Here is a 16,978-nt window from a genome sequence, read left to right as displayed (position 1 = left end):
CACAATGAGATATCACTTCACACCTTTCAGAATGGCTAAAATTAATAACACAGGAAACAACAGTGTTGGTGATAATGTGGAAGAAAATGGACCTTCATGCACTATTGGTGGGAATGCAAACTGGTGCAGCCACTGTGGAAAACAGCATGGAGGTTTATCAAAAAATTAAAAATAAAATTACCATATGATCCAGTAATTCCACTACTGAATTTACCCAAAGAATAGGAAAAAACTAATTTGAAAAGATACATGTAGCCCTATGTTCACTGCAGCATTATTTACAATAGCTAGCTTATGAAAGCACCCCAAGTATTTATCAATAGATGAGTGGATAAAGAAGATATGGTGTGTATGTATGTATGTGTGAATATATATATACACACAGAGACACACACACCGTGGAATATTACTCAGCCATAAAAAATGAAATCTTGCCATTTGTAACATGGATGGATATAGAGAGTATAATGCGAAGTGAAATGAATCAGTCAGAGAAAGACAAATACTATATGATTTCACCCATATGTGGAATTAAATATACAAAATAAATGAACAAAGAAAAAATGGGACAAATCAAAAAAGAGACTCTTAACTATTGACAACAAACTGATGATTACTGGAGGGTGGTGAATGGGGTAATGGCTGCAGTAGGTTAAGAGTAAGAGTATCCTTATCATTATGAGTACTGAGTACAGAATTGCTGAATCACTGTACATTACACCTGAAACAAATATAACACTGTAGGTTAACTATACTGGAATTAAAATTAAAAAATTAAAATAAAAATTTTTTAAATAAAAAAAAGTTGGAAAACAAAAACACAAATCTGGTGCTTTGAAAAAAGTCAATGAAGCAGATAAACTACTGGTTAATTTAGTCAAGAAAAAGAAATGAAAAAATGTGCTAATCAAGTCAGTATTAAGGGAGAAATTACCACAAAAATGAAAAAAAAGACCAAATCTTGGTAAACTGGACTATTTTCTCAGGAACAAATATATCAAAACTAGTCCTACAAAAGATCTAAAATAAACAGTACATAAACAGCAAAATTTCCATAGAAGAAACAGAATTTCATTGAAGAGCTACTGCTGCCTTCTGCCCATTTTCCCTGGCTAAAACACCAGGTAGAAATAATCTCTCGGGGGAATGCCATAAGACTTTCAAAAAACAGATATTTCCAAAGCTCTTTAAAATATTTTAGAGTACAGAGAAATAATTTCAGTTTCTTTTTTTTTTTTTGAAGTAAGCAGGACACTGATGACAATAAAATCTAATAAGACCCATTAAAAAAAGAAAACTATCTCTAAGCTCATGTATGAATATTGAAGAAAGTTTCTAAATAAGTCCAGCAGCACATTTAAAAACAATGCATCTTTTCCAAGTAGAATTTATTACAAGTCTGAAAAGGAAGTTCAATATTAGAAAAGGTATTAATCAATAGATATTATCTCTCAATTAGTAGGCATAAGTATGTTATCTTCATATACATTAAAAACACATTTGACCAAACTCAAGAGCCATTCTTCATGAAACTCTTAAGAATGTCTTTATCAAGTATAATTCTTTAAATACTAGAATATTTTCATTCTAGCCCCCAATCAGCATTATGATTAAGGGGAAAACACAAGAGCATATCAGCTCAGGAACAAGGCAAGAATGGTCTATCACCACTATCACTTAACATTGTACCAGCAGCACTAGCCAATCCAATGATAGAAGAGAAAGAAATTAGAGACAAAGTTATAACTATATGCAGATCATAATGATAACATACTTAGAAAACCCGCAGAAGTCAAGTGAAACACTACTACAAACAAACAAAAATGCAGTAAATTACAAGATGCAAAATTAATATATAAAAATTTTCATATAAACAATAAATATTAATTGAAAATATAATGGAATAAAACACCCCACTTATAGGTATAAGTTCTAAAAGCAATGTTTGAGGCCTTATAATCTAAAGAAAAAGAATATTAAAATGTTCTTTGAAAGAAAAAAGGAAGTCTTGAACAAATAGAAAAGCACTTTGGATAGGAAGATTCACTATCATAAAGATGTTGATCCTTAAGTTAATTTTTAAATTTAGTGTAATTTCAATACAAATAAAATCCAAGGTTTTTTTTCCAGAACTAGAGTTTAAAATTTATTGACTTCAAAATCTATATGGAAATATAAACATAAAGTCAGGATATCTCACAAAAGCAGAGTACTAAGGGCAGGGAGAGTTTTCTTTGTCAAATAAAGCCTCAGTAATGAATAAAGTTTACTGCTGACACACAAATAGTTAGAAACAGACCTGACTACACATGGAGCTTTATTTTTAATAATGTGATATCTCAAATCACCGACAAAAGGAAGTACTATCAGTGAATTATCTGGAAATGACCAGGAAGCTATGTGGAGAAAAAAATATGGCTTTATCTATACTTTACATCATAAACCAAAATAAATCCCCATGAGTTAGAAATTTATCCTATAGTTACAACACATAAGAATAGAATGGCATTTTAAAAGTATTCATTGAAGCACTAAAGCAATATATTGGCAATATCTACATGCTTACCAATAGGGGACTGGTTAAGTGCATTAATAATATATCTATAAATTAAACATGATGCCTTTGTGTTTAAAAAAAAGATATTTTACATCAATACATTTTATCAAAAGAGCTCCAAGCTATAATAAGTGAAAAGACCAAGGAGCAATAAAATGCGCAAAGTGTGCTGTTACCTGTACTTTATAAGGAGAAGAAATATATTTGTATTTATTTGTATATGAATAAAAATTCTTATGAAGTGTAACTAAAAACCAATAAAACTTGTCACCCAATAGGGGTCTGTGAGAAACAGCTGGCTGAGGTCAAGGACGTGAGGGAAATTTTTGGCTAGATACATGTTTATACTTCATGTTCAACCAGGTAAGTACTTATTCAAAAAGTAAAGTTAGTACATAATGTCGTTTTTATTTTTAAATGACAAAAGTCCTAATTTAATTATAACCAAAAGACCGTATGGGAAGGTCTATAAACAATTTGCCAACTAGCAGAGATATATTTATTTGACCAATAAATGTGTCCATATGTTTTGTAAATAAATATCACTTTAAAAAGAAAATACATTCCTGAACTCTACAGCCTAGACCAGATTCCTGTGTTTTATATTTATATTTGTACACAGACTTATATATCCCCTGTACTGCCTTAGAACACTTATCATAACTAATAACCAACTCATAATACATTGTTCAGTGTATGTCTTCAATCCTAGAATGTAAACATCACAAAGGCAGCAACCAGGACTGTCTTGTTTACTTCTGTGTTTTATAGTGTTGACATTTAGCAGGTACTCTCTGCATTAAATGAAAGGGTTATGTTTTAAAATCCAGAGGTTTTACTTCTACTTTATTCAGAGAATCAAAAGAATTATTGATATCTCCCTGTTTCACTGCTACTTAGAAGGACTGGGCTTAGAAGGACTCTTACTAAACGAACTCTCCATATCTATCATATTTGGGCTAGGCTACTAGCCTGATACTAATGGCCACTACAGCTGGAGATGACATTTTTCAGCTTCCCGTGAATCTTGGTGAAGCTTTGAGTCTTGGCTTTAACTATTAGGTTTTAGCAACAATTTCTGCTTTATGTCCTTCAAAATGAAGTTGTTTTCTCTTTTTCCTTCCTATGGCCTGGAACAGGGACAGAGTGCAGTGCAGGTGAAAATAACTGGCACAAACACCTTGGAGCCAGAGGGAAAAGCCAGTGGAGCAGATGACAGTCACCCCACCAGCCTGGGTCCCTAGATGACTTTGTAAGGGATAGCACAATTACCCATCTTGAGCTATGACATGAGACAGAAAGAAGCTTCTAAAATATTTAAACCACTGTACATAGAGTCACTTTTTAAAAATGGCTATTTCCCTAACAATGGCAATACTTAACTGGCCGGGTTTTTAGTTGCAGGATCTATTTTGCAGAGAACAAAATCCACTCACTCTCCCTAGTTTAAGAAGAAAGAGACTTACCACAGTTCATTAGGTAGCTTATGGAACTTTTTGGAAGGCCAAGGAAATATCTTGGATTACATACATACTGTCAAGAGCAACGTAGCCAGACTAACTCAGGACAGATTTATTCCAAAGAAAATTCCACTGATGAGAGCACCCTAAGCAGAGCCCCCACCACTATCATCCATTTCCCTGGGTTCCATGCTGACTTGCTGAACTGCAAGAAATGAGCATGGGAGCTACTCATAGAGCCCAGCTGAGTCCTGTCTCTCTGGGCCAGGGTGGGCTCTGGCTGTAATGTGTCTATCCACACAGCTCCTGGCATTAACGTCTCCTGTAAGCTTTTGTTTCAGTCTGTTAGGGTCTTTGGTGCTTTCATTTGCTCTCAGCAATATCACTGAGAGGCCCATTTCTTCTTTAAGGATTCCTAAAAACATGATTTTTAAAAAGTTTTTTATAATAAGTTTAGCATAATAAAATGCTTTAAACAGTGGATGTAATTTTCAGCAACAGAAGAGTCATCCTGCCACAATTCTAAGCCTAATTCCAAAACCGTCCCTGAAAGGACACAATTTATGGATAAAGAATGAGTTTAAGTCATAAAGTTGGCAACTGGTCAAAATAGATCAACTTTCAATTATTAACATTCTGAGCCATATGTGAATTGACTGGAAACCAGATCTTGGAGCCATAAACATGAAGACTTGTTCTTTCCTTTCGGTTAATTTAAACACCAAAAGTACTTTAGGAAACCAAAGAAATGTGAAAATTTGTAAAGGAAAAAGACTGCAGTGAACCTGTCTATTTCACTTTTAATGCCAGGATATTCTTGCACATTCTTTCTAATGTTTTATTTAAATTCAGTATTTTCTGTAATTTATACAACTTTCCTCAAAAGTACTTTATTGTAAACAGTATGGGAGTTCCTCAAAAAATTAAAAATAGAACTACCCTACCACCCAGCAATTGCACTCCTAGGCATTTATCCAAGAGATACAGGTGTGCTGTTTCACAGGGGCACATGCACCCCAATGTTTATAGCAGCAATATCAACAATAATCAAAGTGTGGAAAGAGCCCAAATGTCAATCGATGGATGAATGGATAAAGATGTGGTTTGTGTATATATAATGGAATATTACTTGGCAATCAAAAAGAATGAAATCTTGCCATTTGCAACTACATGGATGGAACTAGAGGGTATTATGCTAAACAAAATTAGTCAGAGAAAGAAAAATATCATATGAGTTCACTCATATAAGAATTTTAAGATACAAAACATATGAACATTAAGGAAAGGGATGTAAAAATAATATAAAAAAAGGGAAGGGGACAAAACATAAGAGACTCAAATATGGAGAACAAATAGAGGGTTACTGGAGGGGTTGTGGGAGTGGGGATGGGCTAAACGACTAAGGGGCATTAAACTACCTAGCCTGGGGTATTTTGTTATGGCAGCCCTAGCAAATTAATACATATGGACATACACTCCCATTTCTCTGGAGTAAATACCTAGATTGTCATATGGTAAGTAGAAGTATAATTAGTTTTAAGTAAAAGGTAAAAGTCTTTTTAATAAACTGAGAAACATTTTCAAGGTACTTGTACCACATAACATGCTCACCAGCAGGACACGAGAATCCCAGTTCCCTCATATTAGTAAGATCAATCTTTTTAATATTAGTGATTCTAATAACATGTATTGCTAGCTCTTTAATTGTATGTTCCTAATGACTATTGATGTTGTATATCTTTTCATGAATTTACTTTTCATTCATATTATCTGCCTTGGTAAAGTGTCTGACCAAGTGTTTTGCCTGTTTTTAGTTAGGTCATTTATTTTCTTATTATTGAGGTTTGAAAGTTCACTATCTATGTTAGCTATAAGTTTATCCAAATATATCAGATATATGACATCCTAGATATATGATTTGCAAGTATTTTTTCTGTGACTTGCATTTTCTTTATTTCTTTTAGGAACATAAGTTTTTAATTTTGACAGAGTCCAGTATGTCATTTTTTCTTCTTTTATAGATGTTTCCCTCAGTGACATATCTTAAGAAATCTTTGTTTAATTCAAGGTAGCAAAGGTTTTCTCTCCTGTTTCCTTCTAGAAGTTCTATGGTGTTAGGTTTTTGATTTAGGTCTATGACCCATTTTGAGTGATTTTTTTGTAAATGATATATAGATTGAAATTCTTTTTTCCCGCCTCACCATATGTTTAAAAGACTACTATAAATCAGGGCACGTGGGTGGCTCAGTGGGTTAAGCGTCCGGCTTTGGCTCAGGTCATGATCTCACAGTTCGTGGGTTCAAGCCCAGTGTCGGGCTCTGTGCTGACAGCTCAGAGCCTGGAGCCTGCTTCAGAGTCTGTGTCTCCCTCTCTCTCTGACCCTCCCCTGCACATGCTCTCTCTCTCTCTCTGTCTCTCAAAAATAAATAATAAACATTTAAAAATTAAAAAAAAAAGACTATTGCAAATCAGTTGTCCATAAATTTGTGGGTCTACTTCTGGATTTTATTTTTTTTTTCATTGATCTATTTCTCTATCTTTACACTAGTGCCATGCTGTCTTGATGACAGTAATGTTTTATGAACCTTGAAATCAAGTAGTGTTAGTTCTTCAACTCTGATCTTTTCAAAGTTGTCATGACTACTTTATGTCCTTGGCATTTTGATATGAATTTTAGAGGTTTATCAATATCAACATAAGATCTGCTGGGATTATGACTCAGATTGTATTAAATCTTTAGAGTCAGTTTCAATGCATTGATTTGTTTTCCTAGTATGGTTCATATTTTCCTGCTTCTTTGCATGACTTGTAATATTTAATGACTAGCAGATATTATAAATTTTATCTTGTTGAGTGCTGATATTTTTGTGCTCCTGTAAATATTCTAGAGCTGTGTCCTGGGATGCAGTTAAGTCACTTGGGAACAGTTTTATCCTTTCACATTTTATTGGACTGGCCCAGAGCAACACTTAGTCTAGAGCTCCTTCAAGACCCTTCTATGCACCAACCCAACGTCCTGTCAATCACGGGATTTTCCACTCCGGATGGTAGGAGGGATACTATTCTCTGTACTGTATGAGCATTGGGCACTGCTGCCCCTAACATGTTTAGGTACTTCTTTCCCCAGCTCAGGCAGTTTCCTCACAGGTAAATGCTAATCAGTACTCAGTGGAATAAGGGGAACCCTTTGCAGATCTCTAACCTCTTCTCTCGGTGGGGCTCTGTCTTTCTCGGTACTCTTTCCTGTGAACTCTGGCCATCTTAGTTTCCTGGATCTCAGCTTCACCTTCTCACCTCACAGAGTCCATGGCTAGCTCGTGTTCCCCCTCCCAGCACTGTGGCCTGGAAACTCTCCAAGGTGGGAAGCAGTGGTAATCATAGAGCTCATCTTGTTTGTTTCCTGTCTCTCAGAGATCACTATCTTTTGTTGCCTGATGTCCAGTGTTTTGAAAACTACTCTCCCCTATATTTTGTCCTCTTTTTTTTTTTTTTTCGCTACTGGTAGGAGGAATATGGTCCTGTTACTCCATCTTGGGCAGAAGTCGAAGTTCCTCACAATCTTCTTTTTTTTAACCATTGTTTTGTAACCTCAAGATAATACAGGTAATGCAATTTTTAAACAATTATGTCATTGATTAAAACTTTTTAGTAAAAAGTTACCATTCTAATTCACTTATTTTTCTTCTATTGTGTCATTCAGGAGCTATGCCTTTTGATTCTAACCAGTGCAGGGTACCTTTTCCATTTGTATCAAACAAGGTTAGTAATAAAGGGAAATGGCTGAATTAGCACCGGCTAATTCTTCTGTCTTTATGTACCAACTGATTTGGTACGGCCATCAGATTGTGACTGACTGATAAATAATAGCCCATTTGCCACACCGTCTTCAATAAGCAAAAATTAGTGAAAAGAAAAAGTTTTAAATTAGGAAGCTGTTTCAAATTTTGTTTAGACTGCTAAAATATTCTCTAAGAAGCATAAGACTTACTGTGTACCAGACACTGTGCTAAGTGTTTTACATATCTTATCTCATTTCATTCTCTCTCAAACCCTATGAAGTAGATAACATTTTTAATATATAATACTTAAAGGAGGAAACTGAAGTCTAGCAAAGACACGTTTGTCTAAAATTAACAGCTAGTAATTAACGTAAGTGGAAATTTAGGCTAGAGAGTCTAATTCCAAAGCCACCTTCATAATGGCAATCAATGTAGTTTTGGTGTACATAAAAATGGAAGAGCAGACCAGAGGAGAGCTCAAAAACAAAACAACCATATCTATGGGATTTTACTATATGATAAAGATGACACAAGTTAATTTAATAATTATTGCTGGACACGTAGCTCTGCATTAAGAAAAAAACTGATGATATCTGACACAAGAATACAATTCACAAATTTTTTTGAAAATGAAGGTAAAAAATAGAAAATGGTACTAATAAAAATATAGAACATAGGAGTAATAGGTTCCTATGTGAGTCAGGGTGGGCAAAGTGGTGCTGCAGTAATGCAGACAACCTCAGTGCCTTGACACAACAAAGGTGCATTTCTCCATCATTTACCTGACCAACACAGATTGACGGGCGCTCTGCTCATCATGGACACTCAGGGACCCACACTCCATTTCAACATATGTTTCCATAATCACAGCGAGGAGAAGCAGAAGTTTCCATATGGAAATAATTAGTCTGACCTTGAAGAAGCCACATGACCTATGGCAGCAACCCATTGGCTAAAACAAGCCACATTAAATGTTAATGCCAAAGGGGTTGAGAATAGTGCAATTCAATCAGATACCTGGAAGGAAAAGAAATGAAATTCTCTGAACACCCTTAGTTACTGTTCCCTTGTCTTACTCTTCAGTTTCATGAGAATGCTGCTATATTTTAGTAGCAGGCATGATTTTTGTTTTTGTGCTTGCTGTTGATTTGTGCAAAATGCTTTTTGTTATATTTTAATCATCATATTTATGTCATATGTTTATATGATTTTTTATATGTATGTTTTTATCATCTCTTTAAAAATTCTTTTTAGCAAATTTTCTTCATTACAAGTTTGCCATGAGTTTTTATCAGGAAGCAATGAGAAGTTTTATCTTTTCCTATCTATAGAAATAAACACTTAGTTTTTTTCTCCTTCAACCAATTATTATAGTTTACCATTTTAATAAATCTCCTACTCTGAATCATTCTTGAGTTGCAGAGGGAAAACCCTACTAAATCACAGTTTGTTATTATAATCTAATGTTTTGCTTCAATGCTTCTGGTTTGATATATTACAATAGTTCATTTTGAATGTTTTCATTATCATATCTGTAACTGGGCTACACACTTTGATGTTTTTGTGCCATCTTTCTTGATGACCTATATAATTCACTAGTAAAAACTACTAACTCTGGGGTCTCTAAGAAAGTATATTTAAGAGTGGCTAAAATGAACAAATCAAGAGACTATAGATGCTGGTGAAGATGTGGAGAAATGGGCCCCCTCCTACACTGTTGGTGGGAATGTAAACTGGTGCAGCCACTCTGGAATACAGTGTGGAGGTTCCTCAAAAAACTATCCATAGAACTCCCCTATGACCCAGCAATAGCACTGCTAGGGATCTACCCAAGTGATACAGAGTGCTGATGCCTAGGGGCACATGTACACATAGTGACACTTTCTACAATAGCCAAATCATGGAAAGAGCCTAAATATCCATCACCTGATGAATGGATAAAGAAGATGTGGTATATATACACAATGGAATACTATATGGCAATGAGAAAGAATGAAATCTGGCCATTTGTAGCAACATGGATGGACCTTGAGGGTGTCATGCTAAGTGAAATTAGTCAGGCAGAGAAGGACAGATACCATATGTTTGCACTCAAGGGTCTAACAGGAGAAATCTAACAGAGAATCATAGGGAGGGAAAGGGGGAAAGAGAGTTGGGGAGAGAGAGGGACACAAATCATGAGAGACCATTGAATACTGAAAACTAAGGGCTGAAGGGGGAGGGGGAGGGGAAAGGGGTGATGGTCATGGAGGGGGAAGCACTTGTAGAGAGATGCACTGAGTGTTATACGGAAACCAATTTGACAATAAACTCTTATAAAAAAATATTTTAAATTTCTTCTATGGTTGTTGGTTTGTTCATATTTTTACCTTTTCTGAGGTTGATTTTGGTTAGTTTAACCAATCCATTCTATCTAGATTTTTTTAGGGCAAATTTGTAGATGGTAATTTTAATTACATTTTTAATCTCTATCTATGGTTATATATCCTTTTTCTCGATCATAATATTTGCACTTCCACCTGCTATGTTTTTTCTTCATCAGAAAATGCCATTTATCTGCTTTACCAACTTTTATAAAAGAAACTGGCTTTTGATGTTACTTATTAATTTTTGCTTTACTACTGTCCTATTTATTAATTTCTGCTTTTTATTCTCCTATTTTAATTTTATTCAATTTCTTGTTTCCTTTCTAGCTTCTTCCCACAAAAGCTTAGTTTGTGTCATTTCAATTATGATCATTCTATATTCTATGTCTACTCTCTACTTAACTGTCACAATTTCTATCCAACAGCTAAAAGGTTTCTCTCTGGAGTGAGTGAGTGAGTGAATGTGTGTGTGTGTGTGTGTGTGTGTGTGTGTGTGCGCGCGCGCGTGTGTGTGATTTTAAAAGCAATAATTTGACCGACATTTGTACAAAAGAAACAACATAAGCTTCATGAAGGTAGGACTATTCACTTTACAAAGTCAAATGCTGTGCTCTAAAGCATCTGGTGAATGAATACATGTCCCTGTTCCTGCTAAACATTTCACTGGTTCTTGTCTCTGTACCTGAGATGCCCTTCCCCATTTTTGCCAGGTAAATGTGTGTTAATTCTTCAAGATCGGTTCTGGGCCAATTTGCCAAAAATCAACTGCAGAAAGCCCAAATTTCCACCAGCCCACTTTGCTACATTTCTTATTCCTTTGAAGTCTTCATAAAGCTTACAACAATTCACATTTAACGGGGCAGTTTTAATAGCTTGCAAACATCTATGTAAACTTTCAGTTGACCAGTTTTCATGATAGCAGTTTAAGGAATGTTTAATTTGTCTTTACAAAGATTCCTGCTGCTGCAGTTGGAAAGAGCTGGGAGAGAACAGGGATTTCTACTGGGAGTCAGATGAAAGAAAGGGTTTCTCAAGGAGAGGCAAGGTGTTAGCATAAGAAAAAGGATGCATTCATGGAATATATATTCACAAAGAATATATTCTCAATTATAATTTTATAAATACATTTTTCTTATAACTTGGAAGCTGTACCCAGTTTCCCCCTTTGTTCCCCCACACATTTTGCCCCATTTTGCCTCACCTGTGGTCTCCTTCCTTCTGGTAGGGCTGTGCCACGTGCAGACTCTGCTTCCTGTGTCTTCCCAAAGAGTCATTCCATTCCTGCTCCTTCTAGTGCCAGCAGCAAGGAACTACAGCAGAGATAAAGTCAACATTCCTTTGCTATTATGGAGCAAAATGAAAACCAGCCCATCAAAATTATATTAGTGAAAAGAAACAAGTAAATTCATAGAAGCGATTATTTGGTGAAATGGACTCATTTCCTCCAGGACCTCACTCGCATGATGCCTTCTCTACAAAGCCTTCTCTGACTCTCCTTGGCTGTGTTGGTGGGTCCCAATACACCCTGTTCATACTTCCATTATTATCACTTAGACGTGATTTGAAGATAGAAGCATTCTATCTTAGCTATCTGATTTCTTAAGTTGCTCAATCTCTAGACAGTTTATCCAGTTAACATCAACTTAAATAAAAAAGTTTCTTCACTGAACAGATATTTATGGAGGTGGGCACAAAATGGGTAAAGGGGTCAAAAGGCACAAACTTCCAGTCATAAAACAAATAAGTAATGGGGACATAATGTACAGTGGTGACTGTAGTTGATAATACTTTATTTCATATCTGAAAGTTGCCAACATGGCAAATCTTAAAAGTGCTCACCACAAGAATAATATTCTTTGTAATGATGTATAGGGATAGATGCTAACCAGACTTACTGTGGGGTCGTTTTCATTATACATACAAATAGTGAATCATTATATTGCACGCTTGTAACTAAATGTTATCTATCAATTATACCTCAGTTTAAAAAAAAAAAAAACCTTTTCTAACAAAACAAAACACAGACATTTACCTTGAGTCAACCATGTACTAGAGATCAGAATAGATACTAAAGATAGAGGTCCAGGTTCCAGTTCAGAAATCACAGTCTGGAGGAGGCAGACCACATCTCCAAGGCCTGAAGTTCACCCTTCTGCTTTGCATTGTGTTTGGCAGAGTCTGTGCTCAGTAGAAGTGCTAAGCGGATTACAGGCATGTTGCCACTAAAATAACCAGAACTACAAGTTCCAAGTACACTCACGAGTGTTATAACTAACATTTAAAATAGCAGCAGGAAACAGTTCAAGTCCAAGAAAGTTTATGAGGTGGTTCTGAAAGCTTCAGTTTCCAATTCACCAAAAAATTCAACAACGGCAGAAGAAAAAGACAAAGAAAATTGTTTAATGAGATACACAGTATTCAGCATATCACAAGAAGCAAGAAAAGATGGGATAGCCCTGTTTTTAAAGTTTGGATACTCTGGTGCCTGGGGGTCTCAGTCGGTTAAGCATCGTGAGTTTGAGCCTCGGGTTGGGCTCTGTGCTGACAGCTTAGAGCCTAGAGCCTGCTTTGAATTCTGTCTGTCTGTCTGTCTCTCTCTCTCTCTCTCTGTCTCTCTCTCTCTCTCTCTCTCTCTCTCTCTCGGTCTCTCTCAAAAAAAAAATTTTAAAAATATTTTAAAAAGTAAAATTTGGATTCTGAAACAGGTACCTGCCATTTCATTTAAGCTTCAGCAATAATAATCCAATATCTATGTTTAAATTCTGTTAAAATGCCTTAAATGATCTGTTAGGTATAAACTCATTGAAAAATGTATTAATTCAGCCATAATCTAGTTCAAAATGTAACCCATCAGGCCCAGGATGTTAAAAATTAAACAGCATTGAAACATTCCCAGAATCAAGGTCTTATAGCTTCCACATGGCTGATCAAAAACATGCAGAAACTCATAATAATTTAGGAAGTTCAGTAACATATAAAAAGTGACCACAATAAAATTTAATTCAAGTCTAACCCTCAGGATCTTTGAAAACTATCTAAATTAGTCTGGATATTTAAAAACAGAAGTTATGTTGTCAGATATTCTTCCAAACAGCTGTCTTTTAAAATAAACTTCATCAGAAATCTAGGTTTATTGGTTATCAGAAAGGTCTTTGGATTCTCCATCCTTAGATATTCTGTTCAGGAGTAGTAGATAGTAAATAGGTTTGAGTCTCAGCACATTTTCAAATAGAGTGACTATTAGGCTGAATAATATCACCCTCCCCCACACACCCCCTCAATATATATACATCCTAATCCCTGGAACCTATGAATGTTACTTTATAGGACCAAAAAGGACTTGACACATATAATTAAATTAAGGATTTTGAAATAGGAAGATTATCCTGGATTACTGGGTAGATAACATTTATTGTGGTTATAAATTATAGTTGTATCACAGTTACACTTTCTCAATGTAATTATTTAATTTGGAGGCACAATAGATTAGGATAAATCCAATAGTCAAAGTGATGCGAAAGACAAATTTATCAGGATAATTAAAGTCAACATTCTCTGTTCCACCTTTCCTGAATGAACCAGAATTCCCTTATTCCGTACTTGGGCCCCAGGGCCAGACTGTGCCTGTAGGCTATCACACCCAGATACTCACACAATTGCCTCATTGATTCCCATTAAGGAACTCATATGCTCTGAGTTATAACTAGATCTAATTCAGGACCTGTCAGACTGTCAGGCCAGATTTCCATGATGCAGCGCCTGAACAAAACATCTAAAGCCAGAGATTCCAACAACTCTTTGATCCTATAAATTTAAAGAATATTTGGAGCAAGCCCTCTGCCCCATACCACTTCTTGGAGAGCCAGATAAATTCTGAGAGGTGCAGCTTTGCATCCTGAATTGCTCCGGCTGACCTGATCAACAATTTCTCAGCTGTTCTCACCATCATCTAATCCATAGCTACACAATTGAGACTATTAATTAAATCTCAAGTAAAAGCTTTAACTTTATATCTTTATAATTAAGAGACATTTTTATACACACACCCATGCCAAAATCCTTTTAATTAAAACCTTTTGGTGGAAATACTCTTACTTTCCATGTTGGAGATGGTGAGAAGTAAATGAAAACTTTGATTCTGCTCAGGGCATTGCTGTTTTAAATCAAACTAATTTTTCCATAGAATATTCAGTGATTTCCCCCCACTCAGCCAGGCATGTTGCCTTTGAAATTAATTCCAGTTTGTGAAATTTGAAAGATGAAGACTAGTAGGAATTTAATTTCATATTGGTGGTTTCTGTGGCTGGGTAAACATTATGAATGTTTTCATAATGGCATAGTAAGTGATTTAATTCACTAAGCACAATGGACATATGGTACCATGTTTGTATTAGCTCTGCCCAGTACATGAAATCACTATAATCCATATGCCTATTTTTTTTACTAACCCACTGCATTTGAATATGAATTGTCACCATTAGTGAAGATCTCCAGTTAATATGAACTATGGCAAGAGAAAATAAACCATTAGATATGTGGGTTAATAACTTGAACATATAAAAAAATGGGTGATTAACAATTTAATTCTTCAAATATTGGGATTTTACTATGTGACAAGGTCCTGTATCCTGAACTGGGAATAAAGGAGTTGAGCCAGATCCAGCCCCGCTCCACAGAGTCTAATATACAAATGGGGTACAGCTCTTGCCAGACTTACCATGTGGGTAAACGTGGCAGAAAAAGCAGGCTATCTTTCTCACTATCCATTCCAACCTCCTTGCTATAAATGAAAATGCATTGGCCTTTTTCAAAAGGCAGGAAAATTTTTCTCCTTCCTTCTGTGGTCTTTCCCACAACTTGTCAGTTGGATTTTTTTGTTTGTTTTTTTGCCATTTAATGTCACACTCCCAGAACATTGGGGACATTCAGATTATAAGTGCAGACGCTCCTCCCTCGCGCGCAGGGGCCCTGCCCACAATCCTGTGCACTGGCTGCTGGATTTGCTCTCTCACCTGCTGCAGGACCAAAACCTAACCCAAAGTCCAGTCAGGCTCCCTAAGCACCAAGACAGAAGCAGGTAAGAGACTCCCCACCACCGCGTCACCTAAGGCAAATGCTGTCATCAGCTTGACAAGTAGACTTCCTAGAACTTCCCTGCCGGCTTGGCCCACAGATGCTCCAGGGCGCATGCGCCTGCCTGGAATCAACTTTGTCTTCTGTGTACTCACTGCCAGGCCTGGAGGCCAAGGTAGCTGGACCATGGCAGAACTGGAGGTTTGCGGTACAGATTGGCCAAGAACTTGTCACAGGGAGGAACTTGATTGCGGTACAGGGGATAGGGTACAGATTGGCCAAGAACTTGTCACAGGGAGGTGGCAGGCGGAAGGAGGTGAGACGTTCCAAGCTCCCAGCGCCAAATCCACTGTCCCAAAGTAAAACACAAATTTGAAGATACAGTAGGAATTTCAAGATGGCAACCTCAGAGTGTCAAACTCCCAAGAATGGGATCTTGAACCCAAGTTACACGCTCATGAAGTTGCTCCTGAGTGGAGTGAAAGGGTGAGAGGCTTTCATTTTATGCCTTTGGACAGTAGCAAAGGTATCAAGGTTTCTTGTCATCATTTTCCTGAAAAAATGTCAGGAAACGACTGCCACCTTCCTCAGTGGTAGACAGGATAAGAATGAGGCACAAACAAGTCAGCTGCAAGAGAAAGAGGGCAGGAGAGGACAGCTTAGAGAGACTGTCGCCCCAAACGACTCTGCATTCCCATATTTATTGCAGAAGCAATAATCAGTCAATAAAAGACTTCAAGATCGTTTTAGTGTTCAGAGAGTGATCTCATGAGAAAAACAGAATTTGCTTACACATGTACTTTATGGTTGATCAGGCATAATCAATGAGTCTTATCAGATCCGGTAGTCTCTGAGGAAGCTGGGAAGTAAACACAAAAGAAACGGCCGCATTCTACCCTGAGCAGGTGGGGGTTCCCAGCTGCTTGGCTCCCATGTCATAAATCAGCTGCTTTCCCAGAGAGACATTACAATGTGTATTTTTCTTAGAGCTATATTAATCATTTATTAGTCATTATATAGTTTTGTATACTGTTTTTCTCCAAAGCTATATTTTAAGTGTCACATTGTTCTGAGGGGTCATCACAAAATGACTATGAGGTTCTTAGCCATGCAGAAGCCGTGTGATTTTGGAAACTAGGAATTGTTCCTAGAAGCTCAGTATAGAATCTGCCCTTAGAGCTTTTCCCGTAATTCTGTAAAGCATCTGAAAGCTGGCAATAATTCCCATAGCCCAACCAGAAGGGTTCAGTTGCAAACAACAGAAACCACAGTGGATACAGAAGAATAATTCTATCTGGAGAGGCATGAAATAGGACGATTCCAGGAAAAAATTGACTGTGGTGGGGCATGTTCAGACACAGAAGAAAGCATGGTATATTGTGGATGACACTCAGTGCTAGAAGAATCAGTTATACTAAAGGAGAGACATCACAAAAATGAAATAGCTGTGTCATTCTTCACTGCTCTTTATAGCATGAGTTGGAGAGGACTATTGAAGCAGAGCAGTGATTAAGTTTGAAAGTGGAGATTAGACATAAATTGTGTCCTTGCTTAGAAAAAAGTAGGAATTGTCCTCATGATACAGTAGGAAAAAAATGAGCTTTAGATTTATATAGATTTACTTGCATTGTTAACTTGGGTGGTAAATTAGTTCTCCATGTCTCAGGTTCTTCATACTATCCTCGCAGGGTAGTTAGAGATAATATATAAAAACAACTTAGAAACAATATCTAATTCAGAATA

The sequence above is a fragment of the Suricata suricatta genome, chromosome 8, assembly GCF_006229205.1.
Source record: "Suricata suricatta isolate VVHF042 chromosome 8, meerkat_22Aug2017_6uvM2_HiC, whole genome shotgun sequence".
NCBI classification, from domain to species: domain Eukaryota; kingdom Metazoa; phylum Chordata; class Mammalia; order Carnivora; family Herpestidae; genus Suricata; species Suricata suricatta.
Note: the sequence above shows the minus strand (reverse complement) of the source record.